This window comes from Canis aureus, chromosome 10 (assembly GCF_053574225.1).
Source record: "Canis aureus isolate CA01 chromosome 10, VMU_Caureus_v.1.0, whole genome shotgun sequence".
Classification (NCBI taxonomy): Eukaryota; Metazoa; Chordata; class Mammalia; order Carnivora; family Canidae; genus Canis; species Canis aureus.
The window spans coordinates 48860992-48875796 of record NC_135620.1 but is presented as its reverse complement, the minus strand read 5'-3'; the positions used below and the strand labels follow the sequence as shown (position 1 = coordinate 48875796).

The following is a 14805-nucleotide window of genomic DNA, read 5'->3' as shown; positions in this document are numbered from 1 at the left end:
AGTTACCTTAGTGACAAATGCCTCTCATTCCAAAGGGCTTTTAATGTGGGGGTGTGTGTAGGGGTGCAGCAGAAATACATCCAGTTGAACATAACTGGATGGTAGCTGCATCAATATCTCAATGATGATAATAACCTTTGAAATACATGAAAAATTATTCTAAATAAAGGAATCTCCATTAAATCAGTTTATTTATGTTAATGCATTAAATAATCACAAAATTGTGATTATATGGGAAAGAGAAAAATAATAATTTTGGTAGGCTTAACACTTAAAATATCATTTATCACGTGTTACACTTTGTGTGTATATATACTTAATTCTCATTCTCTTTAAGTAGGTTTGTCTTCATGAGCTTGACCAAATTCTACCTATACCAATATTTCTGATTCTTGACTCTGGAAAGAAGGCAAGTATAAGGAAAACACAAAGCTATATGACTTACAGTTGGTCTTGGAATTATTTTTCAGGAAGAGATTATGATTAGTTTCTTTAATCCAAGGGGCAATGGAAGGCCCTTTGGGAAAATTACTGGTTGGTTCAGAAAAACTCAAGAATAAGGATTGCTAATAAATTTCTATTAGTTTTGATATTTTAACAATATTTCCTTATTTTTATAATAATGTAGAAAATAGTTCTCAGTGTATTTGATTCATTAAGACCTTGTTAAGCCATAAATGTCTATATATTTTAAATATTATTTCAAATACTTACCTTAATTCCAGATAAGTATTTATTGAGATAGTAAATACTCCAATTCTTTATGCATCAATTTTCTCCTTCTAAGATAAAAAAATGGGATCCAGATAAGATGTCCTGTTACCTGCAATCAAGTTTGTACTACAGGCAAGGAACTCCAGAAATACAAATATGGGTGTTACACAAGAATGAGACAGAGATAGCTGTCCCTTCTTCCATCCTGCATTCAATTTAGAAAGCTCAAAGACATGAGACAACATACAGTTACTAAGTTGAGGACATTAATGGGGCTCCTGGATGGCACAGCCGGTTGAGTGAATGACTCCTGGTTTTGGCTCAGGTCGTGATCTCAGGATCTGAAATTGAGCCCCAAATCTGGCTCCAAGCTTAGTATCAAGTCGACTTAAGACTCTCACTCCCTCTCCCTTTGTCCCCCCTGCACACACTTGTTCCCTCTCTCAAATAATCTTTTTTAAAAAAAAAAAAGGATTCTCTTCCTGTCTCTCCACCTCTCCCCCTGCTCTTGCTGTATCGCATTCTCTCTCTAAAATAATAAAAAATGAATAAAAGTAAATAAATTGAGGATATTAATACCAGTTACTTGACTAATTCTAGGTATAACAAAGCTTTATGAATACTTACATTTTTTAAAAACATTTTTGAATAGGGACTTGAACTCATAACCCTAAGATCAAGACCTGAGTTGATATCAAGAGTTGCATGCTCAAGAGGCACTTCTCTTCCTTCCTTCCATCCTCCCTTTGCATGCATTCTCTTTCTCTCTCTCTAATTTTGGAAGGTATCTTTGGTAAAATACTTGTGTTTTTTTTTTTTTTCCGGAAGTAAATATGTGTTTACCACAACTTAAGTATTCTCAAACGAAAATTCAATTATGTCACTGAAGATACAAATCAGCACTACTAAACATAAAGATCCTGAATTTCAAACCAATTTGAGGTGCTATAAAGTAGCTTCAAAAATAGTATACCAAATTCACAGAAGATATACATGATATTATCCTTCCCTACCATCATCACAGAATATGGAGTCATAGATGAGATACCAAGTTTTATGCATTAATATTTGTGACCTGAGGAAAATTGAATCTTTCTTATGATTTAATTTTGATCAGAGTTTTCCTGTCTGAACATAACTTCTCCCAAGGTTTTTATTTCATTCACCAGAAGGGCCCCGCTGCTTCTCCTATAGGAATAATTCTCTAAACCAACCAATAAACTGCTCAAAGTATGCTCTCAATTTCTAAGCTTTTAAAATAGAAACCAATTTATTTGGGGTACAGCAGTCAAACAAAGCAACATAGTCACCTCCTCATTATATTTTTCCAAGGTAGGATATTTTTACCCAACTGAACAGCATGGGACTAGGGGTTCTCTGAAGCAGAAAACAGCAAATGTGAAGACATATGCTCTTCGCCAGCACATCCCAGATTTCTGGACTTACAGAGTCAGTAATTGTTGTCTAGGTGAAGGCACAAAAAGCCCGACTTCCTCTTTTTTTTTTTATTTATGATAGTCACAGAGAGAGAGAGAGAGAGAGAGAGAGAATGAGAGAGAGAGAGGTAGACACATAGGCAGGGGGAGAAGCAGGCTCCATGCACCGGGAGCCAGACGTGGGATTTGATCCCGGGTCTCCAGGATCGCGCCCTGGGCCAAAGGCAGGCGCTAAACCACTGCGCCACCCAGGGATCCCAAAGCCTGACTTCCTAACTCTTCTTTAGTCTACAACAGCTCTGTCAGCTGGTGTGACACATTAAATGTATACTTCTAAATATTAGAAATTGAGAAAGTTTAGCAACTGGTCAACTCCCAGCATGCTATGACCACATGAAGGAGATTAGCAATGACACTTGGGAGGTTCCTTTCTCATTCTTTTTTACAAATTATCTTTTGTAAACGGTTTCAATTAGAAGTAGTTTGATACCAAAGAAGCAGAACCACCATGAGTGATATGAAATAATTCCTATAAGATATTATAGGAATTAGATCTAACACAATCCATGGAAATGCTTGCCTCTGCATATGGTGGTACACATGAAGTGCCTTGTAAGTTATGAGGAATAGCAATCAGGAAGAGAAAATGAGCATGAGGCAGCAGCAAATAAGGGCAAAGTGGCAGCCACAGGGGCAAACAGAAACTACCTTCAATCTCAGTGACACAGGTAACCTGTATAAAAATAGGAAGCCTTACAATGAAGCTGCCCAGGTACATGGCCCAGAAAATAAAGATGCCAAAGGAGACCCAATGGAAGCAAAGTCTCACCTGAAAAAAGTGAGTCAGTACCTCAATGCCAATTCACCTGTGGCAGAGGTATCTGGTGTTCTACATCAACCTTCAGTATGTCATAAGTGAGGCTTCACTTCTACCTTTCAAACTCATACAAATTTTTCTTTTGGCCAACCCTAACCTGAAACAACACACAGATGGCCAACCCTAACCTGAGACAACACAGAGAAGGAGATTTGAGAATAACTTTTGACCTACCTGGCCTCCAGATAAAACACTGGAGTTAATCTTATTAAATTGACATCCATGGATCCATATTTAATTCCAAGTAGAGGGGCACCTGGGTGGTTCAATCAGTTAAGCATCTGCCTTTGGTTCAGGCCATGGTCTCAGGGTCCTAGAATGGAGCCCCAAGTCAGGCTCCTTGCTGGGTGGGAAGTTGGCTTCTCCCTCTTCCCCTGACCCTCCCACTGCTCATGCTCTCTCTCTTGCCCTCTCTCTCTCTCTCTCTATCATAAATAAATAAACAAACAAATAAAATCTTTAAAGAATAATTCCAAGTAATGACATTAATAAAAACCATAACTTCTGCCCAGCTTGATCCAAACATCCTTATACAATTAAAGATGTCACTCCCCATGGCGAGAAATTAAATTCCCTATGTCATTATAGCAAATTCTGGGGGCTGTTCATTTCTCTTCTAGCAAAGTCACACACACCCTTTTCTTGGTGAATCTCCTTTCCAATCAGTGCTTAATTCTAACACAAGAGTAGCCAGGAAGCTGTAAATTGAATTTGTTTGAATCAAATCCATGTACTCACAGACTTTGAATTTGGTTTTCATTTTATTTCAAATTTTGGTCCTGTAGCTACAAGAGATAAAATGTTTGTTTTTGTTTTTTGTTTTGTTTTGTTTTTCCTTGAGGACAGTCTTAGGAGGTTTCTACTCCTTTACCTGGACTTTGTTCTGGGAATCAAAAGCACAGAAATGACCCTTTCCCCAGAGTGCTCCAGCATATTTAGAAGAAACCAACCAATGCCATTATTCTATTTTTTACCTGTGGCAACAAATATTTGGTCACCCAAAGACTTTTTATATACACTTGATTAAAGGTATCTACAGGTTATAATTTAAGTAATTTTTGTCATGTATGTCATAAATTCTTAGTGTCCCCTTTTTTAGTGTCAACAGGGACACTAATGCTTTTAATCTAATCAGAAAATTCCATTCCATATAACCTAGAAGTAATACACATAACCTACCCCAAAAGTTACTTTCCCCTGGAACCACTTTGCTTACCAATTTCAGCTGAACTTTGATCAAGGAAGCACAATCATTAGAATAGTATGGAATAAACCATTTATTGTAGGGATTAGATTTTACATAGTGCAAACTGGTGAAGAATTCTACAGAATGCTTTTCTTTCTGTGCCTCATTGTGGCCCTAAAATCACTAAATATCTGCAGGGCCAAATGTCAGGAAGCTAATCTAGACAGAAGGCAGGAAGAAGAGTAAGGACAGAGTAGAACCCATGAAGACAAACCAACACCTGTGTCTGTCTCTCATCAGCTCCGACCTCCATAACACAGGTGATCTGTGAAAGAAGGTCTTTGCCACAGAACTGCATTCAAGCCTGGTCAGGATTCAGGAAACCTACAGGAAGGAATCCAGGCAGGAACTGAATTGTACTCTCCTTCCTTTCTTCCCTTCAATTCCTGTTGTTTTTCTCTAGAGAATTGCTCTCAGAGGATGATGGCATAAATAGTGAAGAGTCTAAGCTCTTAAACCATCTTATTTTCACTGAAGTTTTCTGTCTTTGTTTCAGATCCAAAATCAAATATCCTCTCTGCCTTTTCTAACATTTGCTAAGAAAACAGAACCTTGCATTGGTTTGTACGGTTATGATTTTGAGATTCTAGTATTTACATGCTGAAATGCCAAAGGAATATAAACTAGAACATGCTTGTGGAAAAATGCTGCCCATTTCTTCCAGTGTAAAAAAGAATAATCTTATCTTTTTCACTAGTTATAGAGCACAGGTATTAGCTTGAAATAATAAGGGGCTTCTAAGATGTATAAATAAACTAGCAAAGCTTATCTTCATAGGATTTTAAATAATTTGATGGTCTGTAAGTGTCCTGAAAATAAGGAGCTTAAAAATTCTACACATAAAATTCATTGCAAGGGGTCTGGGCACCAGCTGAATGCTAGACTTATTGAATGGAATTATAGGTGTGATACAAGATATAATAAATTACTATGATTAAAGTCATATTTGAAACATCTACCTACTAAAGGGGAAAAAATGAAGCAAGAAATTAGCCAGCTAGAACTAATTAATAAACAACACAAGTATTAATTTAGCACTGAAATTATTAATATATGGCATTGTGTGAGAATTTTAAAAAGTGCTGGATATAGTTCCTGCCTTCAAGTTGGCTCCAATTCATATAGGAAGTAATAAACTGAATGTAGCAATGAAATATACTTTACAATGTACTTCTTCAAGATCTCACTTTGTCTGCTAGCTGGATGATTCCCTCGTCTGCTTTGGAGCTGATGTAATTTTCACTGAAGAGAAGACATCTCTTTTATGCTATGTCAGAACAGAGTCTCAGTTTTGTTTGCTTTTCGAAATAAAAAAGTGAGAAATCAACTTTGTGAAAAAAACATATACTTGAGCTTGTACTTAAATTTGTTTTTCTTTTTCCTTAAAGAGATAGAAGGACCTCAAGATAAAAAGAAGTGGTTTCTATATAAATAGTTGTGTCTCAAAGCAGCACATCAAGACTTGGCCTCTTCGATCTCAGTGCTAACAAAGTGACACCACTGGCCTTTGGTGATTTGTGGCAGTCACTGCATTTCAACCGTCTGAAACCAACACTACCTTCCAGCATCCTCCTCTTAAACAAGAAAAGCCATTTATCAGCTCTGCCTGATGAGGCCTGAGATGATGCAAAGCTTCAGCTGGCTTGTAAACCTTGTGGTGCTTGGACCAAGTTCAGCACTTCTACTCAGCAAATTTTCAGCACAGGTTAGTGTTAGATGCACACTCTCATTCTTTGGACAGTTCAGATAATAATTTTTGGTGTGTTTATGTACACTTGAACATAAGGTGTACATCAGGTTTATGTACACCTGAACCAAATGAATGTTGAAAGCAAATTACTAGTGTAACAATTTATGTGTGGCCCATGAATTTCCTAAGCATTGTACAATATGGCAGCAGTGGGAAACTGAGAAAGAAAAATGCATTGTGTTAAAATATAAAGGACGGTGTCAGAGATAAGAGACCCAAAGGCTCATATAAGAGTTAAAACGTTGTTTTTGTGTGTGCTTGGAGAATAGCAGGTAGTATCCTTCAGGCTTTTACTATTTGTACTGGTTGAAGTTGATTTATATTTATATATTACTTCAGTGTGGTTATTTCTGTTTTAAGCAGAGAAGTGGAAAAACTCCTGATAGAATCAAAGAAATCAATTTAGTAAGTTTTTTAGATTATATACTATTTTTCCAACACTGTGAGAGATTTTAAAAAGAATATAATCACGGTGTACATGTAAAATCCTCCTGGATTTTAAAAAGCCTACAAACTTGGTAGACATTCAAGGTTAATAAGCATCAAAATGCAGAGTTAAAAAAAATAAAAGACCAAAATACGTGGTTCTGAGAAGATACATGCTTTTCTCAGGGAAGGTTTCCATTAGGAAATGGGCCTTGAAATATATACTGACTTAGCAGCTATAAGGTCACATTGAGGATATTAATTGCCTGTTGGAGTTGCCATGCCACAGGTATCAAGAGTGAGCAGCAGATGAAGAAGAAATCAAGAGAAAGCCCCAGCAACAGGACAGAGCATGAGGTCAAGGCATAGGTCTCTTTCATGGGTATGGCTTTTTTTTTTTTTTTTTTTTTTCCATAACAACCCACAACTTTGGGTCCTGCACTGGATTTGTGTCCTCTTAGGTCACCAGTCTTCTCCCTTCAGACATGTGACCAATCCCTGGAATGTCTTCCATCAGTGAACTTCCTCAAAAGGCTACCTCCAGATAGCTGGGAACCACTATTGCCTGTTTTCAATCCGTTTTCTCTGTATTTTCCTCAAAAGCTCTAAATAGAGAATTCTCAGCACCCATGCACTCAGATGGTGCCTAATAAATATTTACTGAATAAGGTGTTTAAAGGAGTGACGAGTCTCTATCATTCTAATGGAGTTTTTATTCTATAATCTTCCCTTGGGGGTCAGTCCACCATGCTCTGGGCTTAAAAATGTCGCTTTGAATCAGGGATTGGGATGCTGGCTGGAAAGGAAGAGGAAATGAATTAATTAGTGGGCACCAAAGTTAGAGTCTTTGATGCCTGAAGGACCCTCTTAGAACCCTGAATCTTGAATTGTGACAAAACCTTTCTATCCACGCAAAACCTCATTTGGCAAAATATATGGTTGTACTAGACACTGTTGGTGCCCAGTTAGATGGTTTTCGCTACACTGATGTGTCCATCTCTAGTTGCTAAAATTGTCAGCTGCCAAATATCCACAGACGCACACTTCCCTTGAGAATGGTCCATGCATCCTAGCCACCTCTCAGAGAGAGGCCTGGGAAGCTAGGTCTTCCTCCCAAAGAAAGGTCTGCAACCAGTACTAACTTGCAAGGAGTGCAAACACTGCCCCTATTTTGCCTGAAGGAGGAACTAGTCTGCAGTGCCTTTCAGGCTCCAGAGTTCTCTGACAGACAGATGTTAGGCTTCAGTTGGACCAGTGATTGTCACATTGTAGTGTGTAACAGAATCCCCTGCCCCGGGCTTGTGAAAACACCGATTACTGGATCCCACACCCAGAGTTTCCGATTCGGTAGATCTGGGCCTGACAATCCGCATTTTAGCAGGTTCTCACATAATACTGATACCGTCAATCTGGGAACCACATCTTGAAAACTGCTGAGCTGGACGCATAGCTTTATCTAGTTCCTCCCCTTGTCTTTACCTGCTTCACTTCCTCTCGCTTTCTCCCCAGAGCACTTTCTCAATGATTCATTAGCATAAGAATCCCTCACTCAGTTTCTACTTTTAAGGAACCTGACCTAATAAATAATCTAGGCTCTAGTAGACCTATGAGACTTTAAAACAATATCTTTTTGCATATGTATGTATATATACGAGATGAAAAGGTTTGGGAAATGGAAAAAATGTGCCACCTAAATTTATGGAGGGTTCATGGGCTCTTTGTACACGTGAAGTCACATTAACAGTCATAGCCAATGTTTCTTTAGCTTAACAGTTCTTCCTGGAATTACTTCTGTGACTCTTGCTCAGCGGGCATCAGCACCAGTGCACTGAAGCATCCGTAGTTGCTAAGGGACCTGAAGCTTAGAGAGAAGTATGGGAAGGAGAGATAGGAGTGAAATCCTCTCTCCCATTTGTGTTAACCCTGTTAGAAGGATCACAAAGCACTGTGAGAGGTGACTCCACATTTCACAGAGCTTATTGAAACTGTTCTTGCAGAAATGAATGTCAGCCCTCTTTTCCTCAAACCTGGAGCTCAATCAGTGCAAGAACATAGAAAAGTCACGGTACTGTTCTCAAACTCAGCCTTCCTTCCTGGGTCATGCTTATTTGACTCTCTCTTTTTAATCCCAGGCTGCGTTTTCACAGGAGTCCTCATTGCTCATGTAAACATATTTCGTAAGGATTCACCCTTATGATTTCTCTAAGTCTCCCTGAGATTCAGACTCGGAACCACTATATAAACTTGGTTTGTTCCAGAAACTGGACTTTATAGCTTCTTCTCTGTAAAGTGTTGCCTTATGAGGATTCTCCTGATTTAAAAAAAATCTAGATAGAAGATAAAGAGAGGGTAAAACTTGTTATGTATATATGTGTGCATGTATATGTGTGTGTGTATATATATACCCAGAATACCATGTATGTGTGTGTGTGTGTGTATCCAGAATACCAGAACCCTTTTCCATTATTTTTTTGGTTGTCAGTACCATGTTTAGTAAGTGAAACATGAATTTTAAAACCCCAAAAGGCAGCTCACTATTTCTTATATGATGACTACATAAGGCTCTGTGTCCACTTCAAGATCCAGTGGCTAATAGCAAATCTCCCACTCCTCATATGGCAAGAACTCTTAGAAATTACTGCCTTATATTAAAGAGAGGCACAAAGCAGCAGAAATGTAATTTGGGCTCAAATGGAGTATGGAGTATGGAGGAACTCTTAATATCAAAAAAAAAAAAAAAAAAGAAAAAAAGAAAAAAAGAAAAAGAAAAGAAAAGAAAAGAAAAGAAAGGTAAATCCCTGCAACATTAGTGTGTTTTTGTTCAGTTGTTCAGTTGTTTTTTTTGTTTTTGTTTTTAACTTTTTGCGACTTACTATAAACTTTCCTCTGGACAAACATTTAGGAGCCAGCATAACATCAATTAATTTCCAAATTAATTAATATATATTTGGTTGCACAACTTTCAAAGCTGAAAACCACTTCTCCTGGGGGGAAAGCACATGTTCTCATGCCATTCTAAGAGATCCACTGAAATCACTAAAATATACTTGTTACCAGAGAAAAGGGGCCTTGGTATAACTCAGAATTTGATTACATATAATTTTGTTTCCAACATTCTTAAACCTGAGCCAGGATTGGAAGACCTAACCATTCTGTGACATTTGAAGGCTCTAATCAGGTGACAAAGAGACTCACCCTTCTGAACAACTTGCTATATAAATGAGAATAATTTCACTACTTGTAACATTTAGCAAGTTTTTGTGTCTTAACCACCAGCAGTTTTCTTGCCCTTATTTAAAAGTAATTTGTGGTTATATACTCCATTTATATAGTGAATATGATACCCCATAATAGTTGAATATTCCTTCACATAGATTATAAAGATCCATAATTTAGGGTTTGGAGGAGTGATGTTAGGTTGTCATGGAGTAATTTATAAAGTAAAAGTAAATATTTAATGAAATATTATATTGACAAATAAGTCTTTTTCCATGTTTCAGAGAGTTTGTGAAAACCTCAGTGTCTCCCAACAAAGTACATGAACACAAGAATGTGACTTTGAATCTTCACCCTCTCCAACTCTTTAGGTGTTAAGTATAAGTCTAAACCATGCTGGAGTTGTTACCTTGTTTATTTTATCTTCCAGAGGCTGGTTTAAAGGAGCCAGTCTTTATTTAATTGAAATAAATTCTAAATTTAGTTTCTGTATAAACTTCTAACAGATTATGATGTGCTACTCCCTAGGATCTACTCAAGAAGAAACAGGATTAAATTATGAAAAGTATGAGGAAATAATTTAAAATGTCAACTTAGTTCTAGTTGCTTTGGGAAGTATTTTGATGTTTCAGCTTACTGGTTCAGTGAAAATATATTTGATGTTCATCATTACTGTTCATAAGCACAGTGCAGGGAAACATGAATTGTCCCTTTTATAGAATGGGATCAAGGAATAAGATCTCTGGGCTGGGCAGGTGGTATCGAGACATTATTATTTCATGGCATGCAATAAGCCTAGTCTGAATTTCACCAAATGTGGCAAAATCTACTCCCTAAATTTGGAAACTAGCTTAATTTGCTTAATTTCATTTCAGATGTGTTGTTATATAAGGTAATGTGACAAAGACCTTTTTTTTTTTTTTTTTGACAAAGACTTTTTATTACTTCTCTTCTCCAATGAATTTATAAATAAGTGGATTTAGGAAATCTCCCAAGTCCATGAAAGACCCTTCAAATAGTTTACTCCTAGAATTTGCAAGTATAATAAGCAGAGTTCTCACCACAAAACTTGAAAGCGCAATCGTTTTTTAGATAGGATTCTATACAAATTAGTGAACAATTGTTTGTATCAAAGAAAATGGGAGTCAAACCAAACATTGACTTGCTGCTACTAGTTGGTCACATTGTTATTCTTTAAATAAGCCCAACTGTGATGATACTCCTTTATGTAGTGGATCCAGATTATTTAGAGGGACTTCACTAGTATCATACTGAACATGACTTAGGGGCACCTGGGTGGCTCAGTGGTTGAGTGTCTGCCTTTGGCTCAGGGCGTGATCCAGAGGTCCTGGGATTGAGTCCCACATCAGGTTCCCTGTGAGGAGCCTGCTTCTCCCTCTGCCTATGTCTCTGCCTCTCTCTCTGTGTCTCTCATGAATAAATAAATAAAACCCGTTAAAAAAAATGAAATAATAACAATCAATGCTATTCAATAATGCCTATCTTTTAGACTCATAGTTAATGAAATGGAACATAATGAGCTTGTCAAAAAAAAGAAAGCACTTCCTTTTTTAAAATAGTCTAAAACTCTAAACTACTATTTAGAATGTTAATTTTCAAGCCATATGTAATGCCCAAAATAACTAATTGTGAATCTGATGACTTTATAATGTAGCTCATAACTTTGTTATTTTAGGAGATATTTAAATATTTTAAAGATAACAAATGTATCATCCTTCTGAAAAGACTGTAATTTTATAAATAGAAGTATATATTTCATTTAATTCTAAAGACAGGCTATGATTGATAAAAACAAATATCAATGACACATATTATTTCCTATCATTGTACTACTTATTTCCTTAGAGATTATAAAACTGAATAGTTAAAGATGAAAAATAAATCATACAATTATTTCAAGGATAGTGATTCTATTTCTTTCTGAAAAACATGTAAAATATTTCCATACCTCTGCAAAATGTTAAAAAATCATGTATTAAATATTGATCATGCATCAAGGACTGATACAGGGATAAAATTCATGGTCTTTACTTTCAGGGAGTTTTCAGTTTAGTAAAAAAGGAATAAAATAGACTTAAAATGGAAAAAGCTAATGAATAAAAGAGAGTAATACAATGACATACAGAAGCAAAAACCATTAGAGATTTTCTGGTAAATTTAAAGAATGCTTTACAAAGGAAGTGAATGGTATTTGTGCTTAGAAAGGCAGTATGCTTTATAAACTTGGATTATGGTTCTTGGCCACTGAGGTTAGAGTTACAGCTTTGCTACTTATAAGCTGTGTGATGAGCCAAATAACAAGTAACAATCTTTCTGTCACTCAGGAACTGAGATGAGAGTAATAGCACCTTTTTCAGGGTTTTGTGGGATTTAATGCATCTAAACACATAAAATACTTAGGAGTGTGATTGACCCATAATATTGTTTAAGTAATTAATAATATTTGAAGGATGAGGAAGTTTGTTGTTGGGATAAACATGGGGAGAATACCCCCAAACAAAATCAGCAGTACCGACAAAGGTAAGGAGTTAAGACGTTTCCTAATCCATGAAGGATCCTTCATCCATAGAGTAGTTTGAGGATTTTATCCTAAGGGTATATGTGTCCAGGAATCACTGAACAATTTTCTGGCATGTTAAGAAGCTTTTCTTGGGACCACTTTGATGTGAAAATTGGGGGATGTTGAGATTTTAGTTGGAGAGACCAGTTTGTAAACTGTTGTGATAGCACAAAGGTCTGAAGTAAGGGGGTAATGATGAAAAATTAAAGGTAAAAGGGAGATTTTGTAGGCAGAATAAAGTAAACATGATGACTCTTCAGAACTAGGAGTAAAGGAAAAAATAAGAATATAGGAAATACTTATTTATTTCCTGCCTATTTTTATTTTAAAGGCATAAGTAGAAAACTAGGATGAAATTTTAATTACCAATAAAACAATGAGAAAGGATGGAACTGTGACTCATAAAGCTTTAAAAAAATATTTGAAAGAAAGCACATTAGCTTGCCCAGGCTGCTGTAACAAAATACCACAGCTGAATGGTTTAACACAGAAACTTATTTACTTACAGTTTTGGAGGCTGAAAGTCCAAGATCAAAGTTCTGGACAATTTGGTTTCTGTTGAGAACACTTCTCCTGGCTTGCAGATGGCTGGCTGCCTTCTCAGTGTGTCCTCACTTTGCAGAGAGAGGGGGGGAGTTGTGATGTCTCTAATTGTAAGGGCATGAGCCCTTTCAGATTGTAGCCCTACTTTATGACCTCATCTAACCTTTATCACCTCCTCACAGGCCCTTTCCCCAAAAACAATGATATTGGAAGTTAGCATTGGAAGTTAGAACTTCAACATAAAAATTTTGTGGAGACCAGTTCAATCTAGCAGAAGGGCTGACTGAATTACCTTTTTAAACTTAAAGTTTCTTTTTTTAGTAGTTATTGTTTAGGAAAAGAGAGTACACTGGATGGAAACTTCATCCTGGAATAAAATTTGAATTATGTAACTTAATATTTTGTACATATAGTTTATTCACTTGCATGAGTTCAATCATGTAAATTGAAAAATTGTACAACTTAATCATTTTGTACAATTGGGACATTGCAAAGAATGAGAGTTTAAAATGTTTCTTTGTAAATTCAAAAACTTTTAAGCTAGATGCAGAGAAAGAATTTGTGAGTAAATGCCATAATTGATAAATTTAAGGCATTTTGAATTGGAAAGGACGATTGGATGCATCAATTTAAATTAATACTGTCTGCCACTTTACAAAAGGAGGAAGGGAAGCACAGAGACATTAGATCATGATCTAATCACATAGTCAATGGTAGCATTAGAACCAGCCGTAAAACCAGAATTCCTTTTCTCCTACTCAAGTGTTCTGGCCAGCACATGTCATGAAGCTCTAGCTAAATTATGGGTATTTTGATATGAAATCTCTATTTCTTGCTAATCGAGCATAGCAAATACTACCCAAAATATTTATTTTAAATGCTCTTTCAACCACATTTCATCTGCTGTTTGAATGTTTTGAAAACAAATAAAATCATTATGATGTTGATTTAATTACTTCTTTTAATGTCATTATCAGGGGATTCTACATTTCTATTATAAAGGGAGATATTAGGTTTTCTCCACTGATAAAATTGATATTAATATGGATCATATTTATAGGCTTTGGGAAGTAACAAAATATGCTGCTTCTTGTTTTCATCTATCATGGAACTAAAATCAAGCTTATGCTTTTTTTTTTTTTTTTAATTTTTTTATTTTTATTTTTATTTATTTATTTATGATAGTCACAGAGAGAGAGAGAGGCAGAGACACAGGCAGAGGGAGAAGCAGGCTCCATGCACCGGGAGCCTGACGTGGGATTCGATCCCGGGTCTCCAGGATCGCGCCCTGGGCCAAAGGCAGGCGCTAAACCACTGCGCCACCCAGGGATCCCTCAAGCTTATGCTTTATGTAGTTCCTACAGTTGCTGACACAACCCATTGGGAGTTAGTGTTCCCAATAAAGAGTCCACAGAGGTAGTCCTCTGTCATTCATGGCCTTCTTTCTTGAGCAATCCTGCAGCTAGAATTAGTCAACTCTTCCCCCCCCCTTTGGAGACAGGAAAGATGAAAAGGCATTTATGTTTTGAACTCAGAACCATTTTAACCTCGCAACGTTGAATTTTTCATTTTCCCTGTCAAATATAAATGAAAAAAAGATGAAATTCATAATTTATATCGAATATTATACAAGCTTATGGAAATGAAAGCAGGGCATAAGCACTTCTATTAAATATATATTTTAAATTGCTTAAACTTACCAGATGTCAGAACAAATTTCAGAGGCCCATCAGTTTACAGAAGCCAGGGACTCTCACTGGCTTTGAAGAGTTGATTGTTTATCATCTCCTCTCAACACCTCTGTTCCCAATTGCACTTTTGCTGATGTCACAGTGGCACCTTGAGATTGGCCATAGCGGGAGTACTTAGGCCATGGACATTGAAAAATGCTACAAATCAGGATTGTACTATTATTATTATTTACTGTTATTGTTGTTATTATTATTTCATTTTTTTAGAGAGCTGGTTTATCAGCACATCACTGCCCCTAATCCATAGTACCCGGTACAATACTGC

The 14805-nt window shown here is 36.6% G+C and overlaps 1 long non-coding RNA gene across 13 annotated transcripts in view; it reads right to left on the bottom strand.

The window, feature by feature from the left end:
* The window catches only part of LOC144322333 (uncharacterized), a 99117-nt gene extending 84527 nt beyond the window's left edge, over positions 1-14590 (bottom strand). For 9 of the 13 annotated variants that reach the window (XR_013387985.1, XR_013387974.1, XR_013387979.1 and 6 more), the window contains exons 1-2: positions 14490-14590; positions 12753-12860 (exon numbers count right to left, since the gene is read on the bottom strand). This is a non-coding gene — a long non-coding RNA (uncharacterized LOC144322333). Of the gene's footprint in view, positions 1-714; positions 783-12752; positions 12861-14336; positions 14364-14489 lie in introns of all 13 variants that reach the window. The other 4 variants (XR_013387975.1, XR_013387983.1, XR_013387976.1 and 1 more) reach the window with 3 other exon arrangements.
* Positions 14591-14805: the final 215 nt, after the last annotated feature.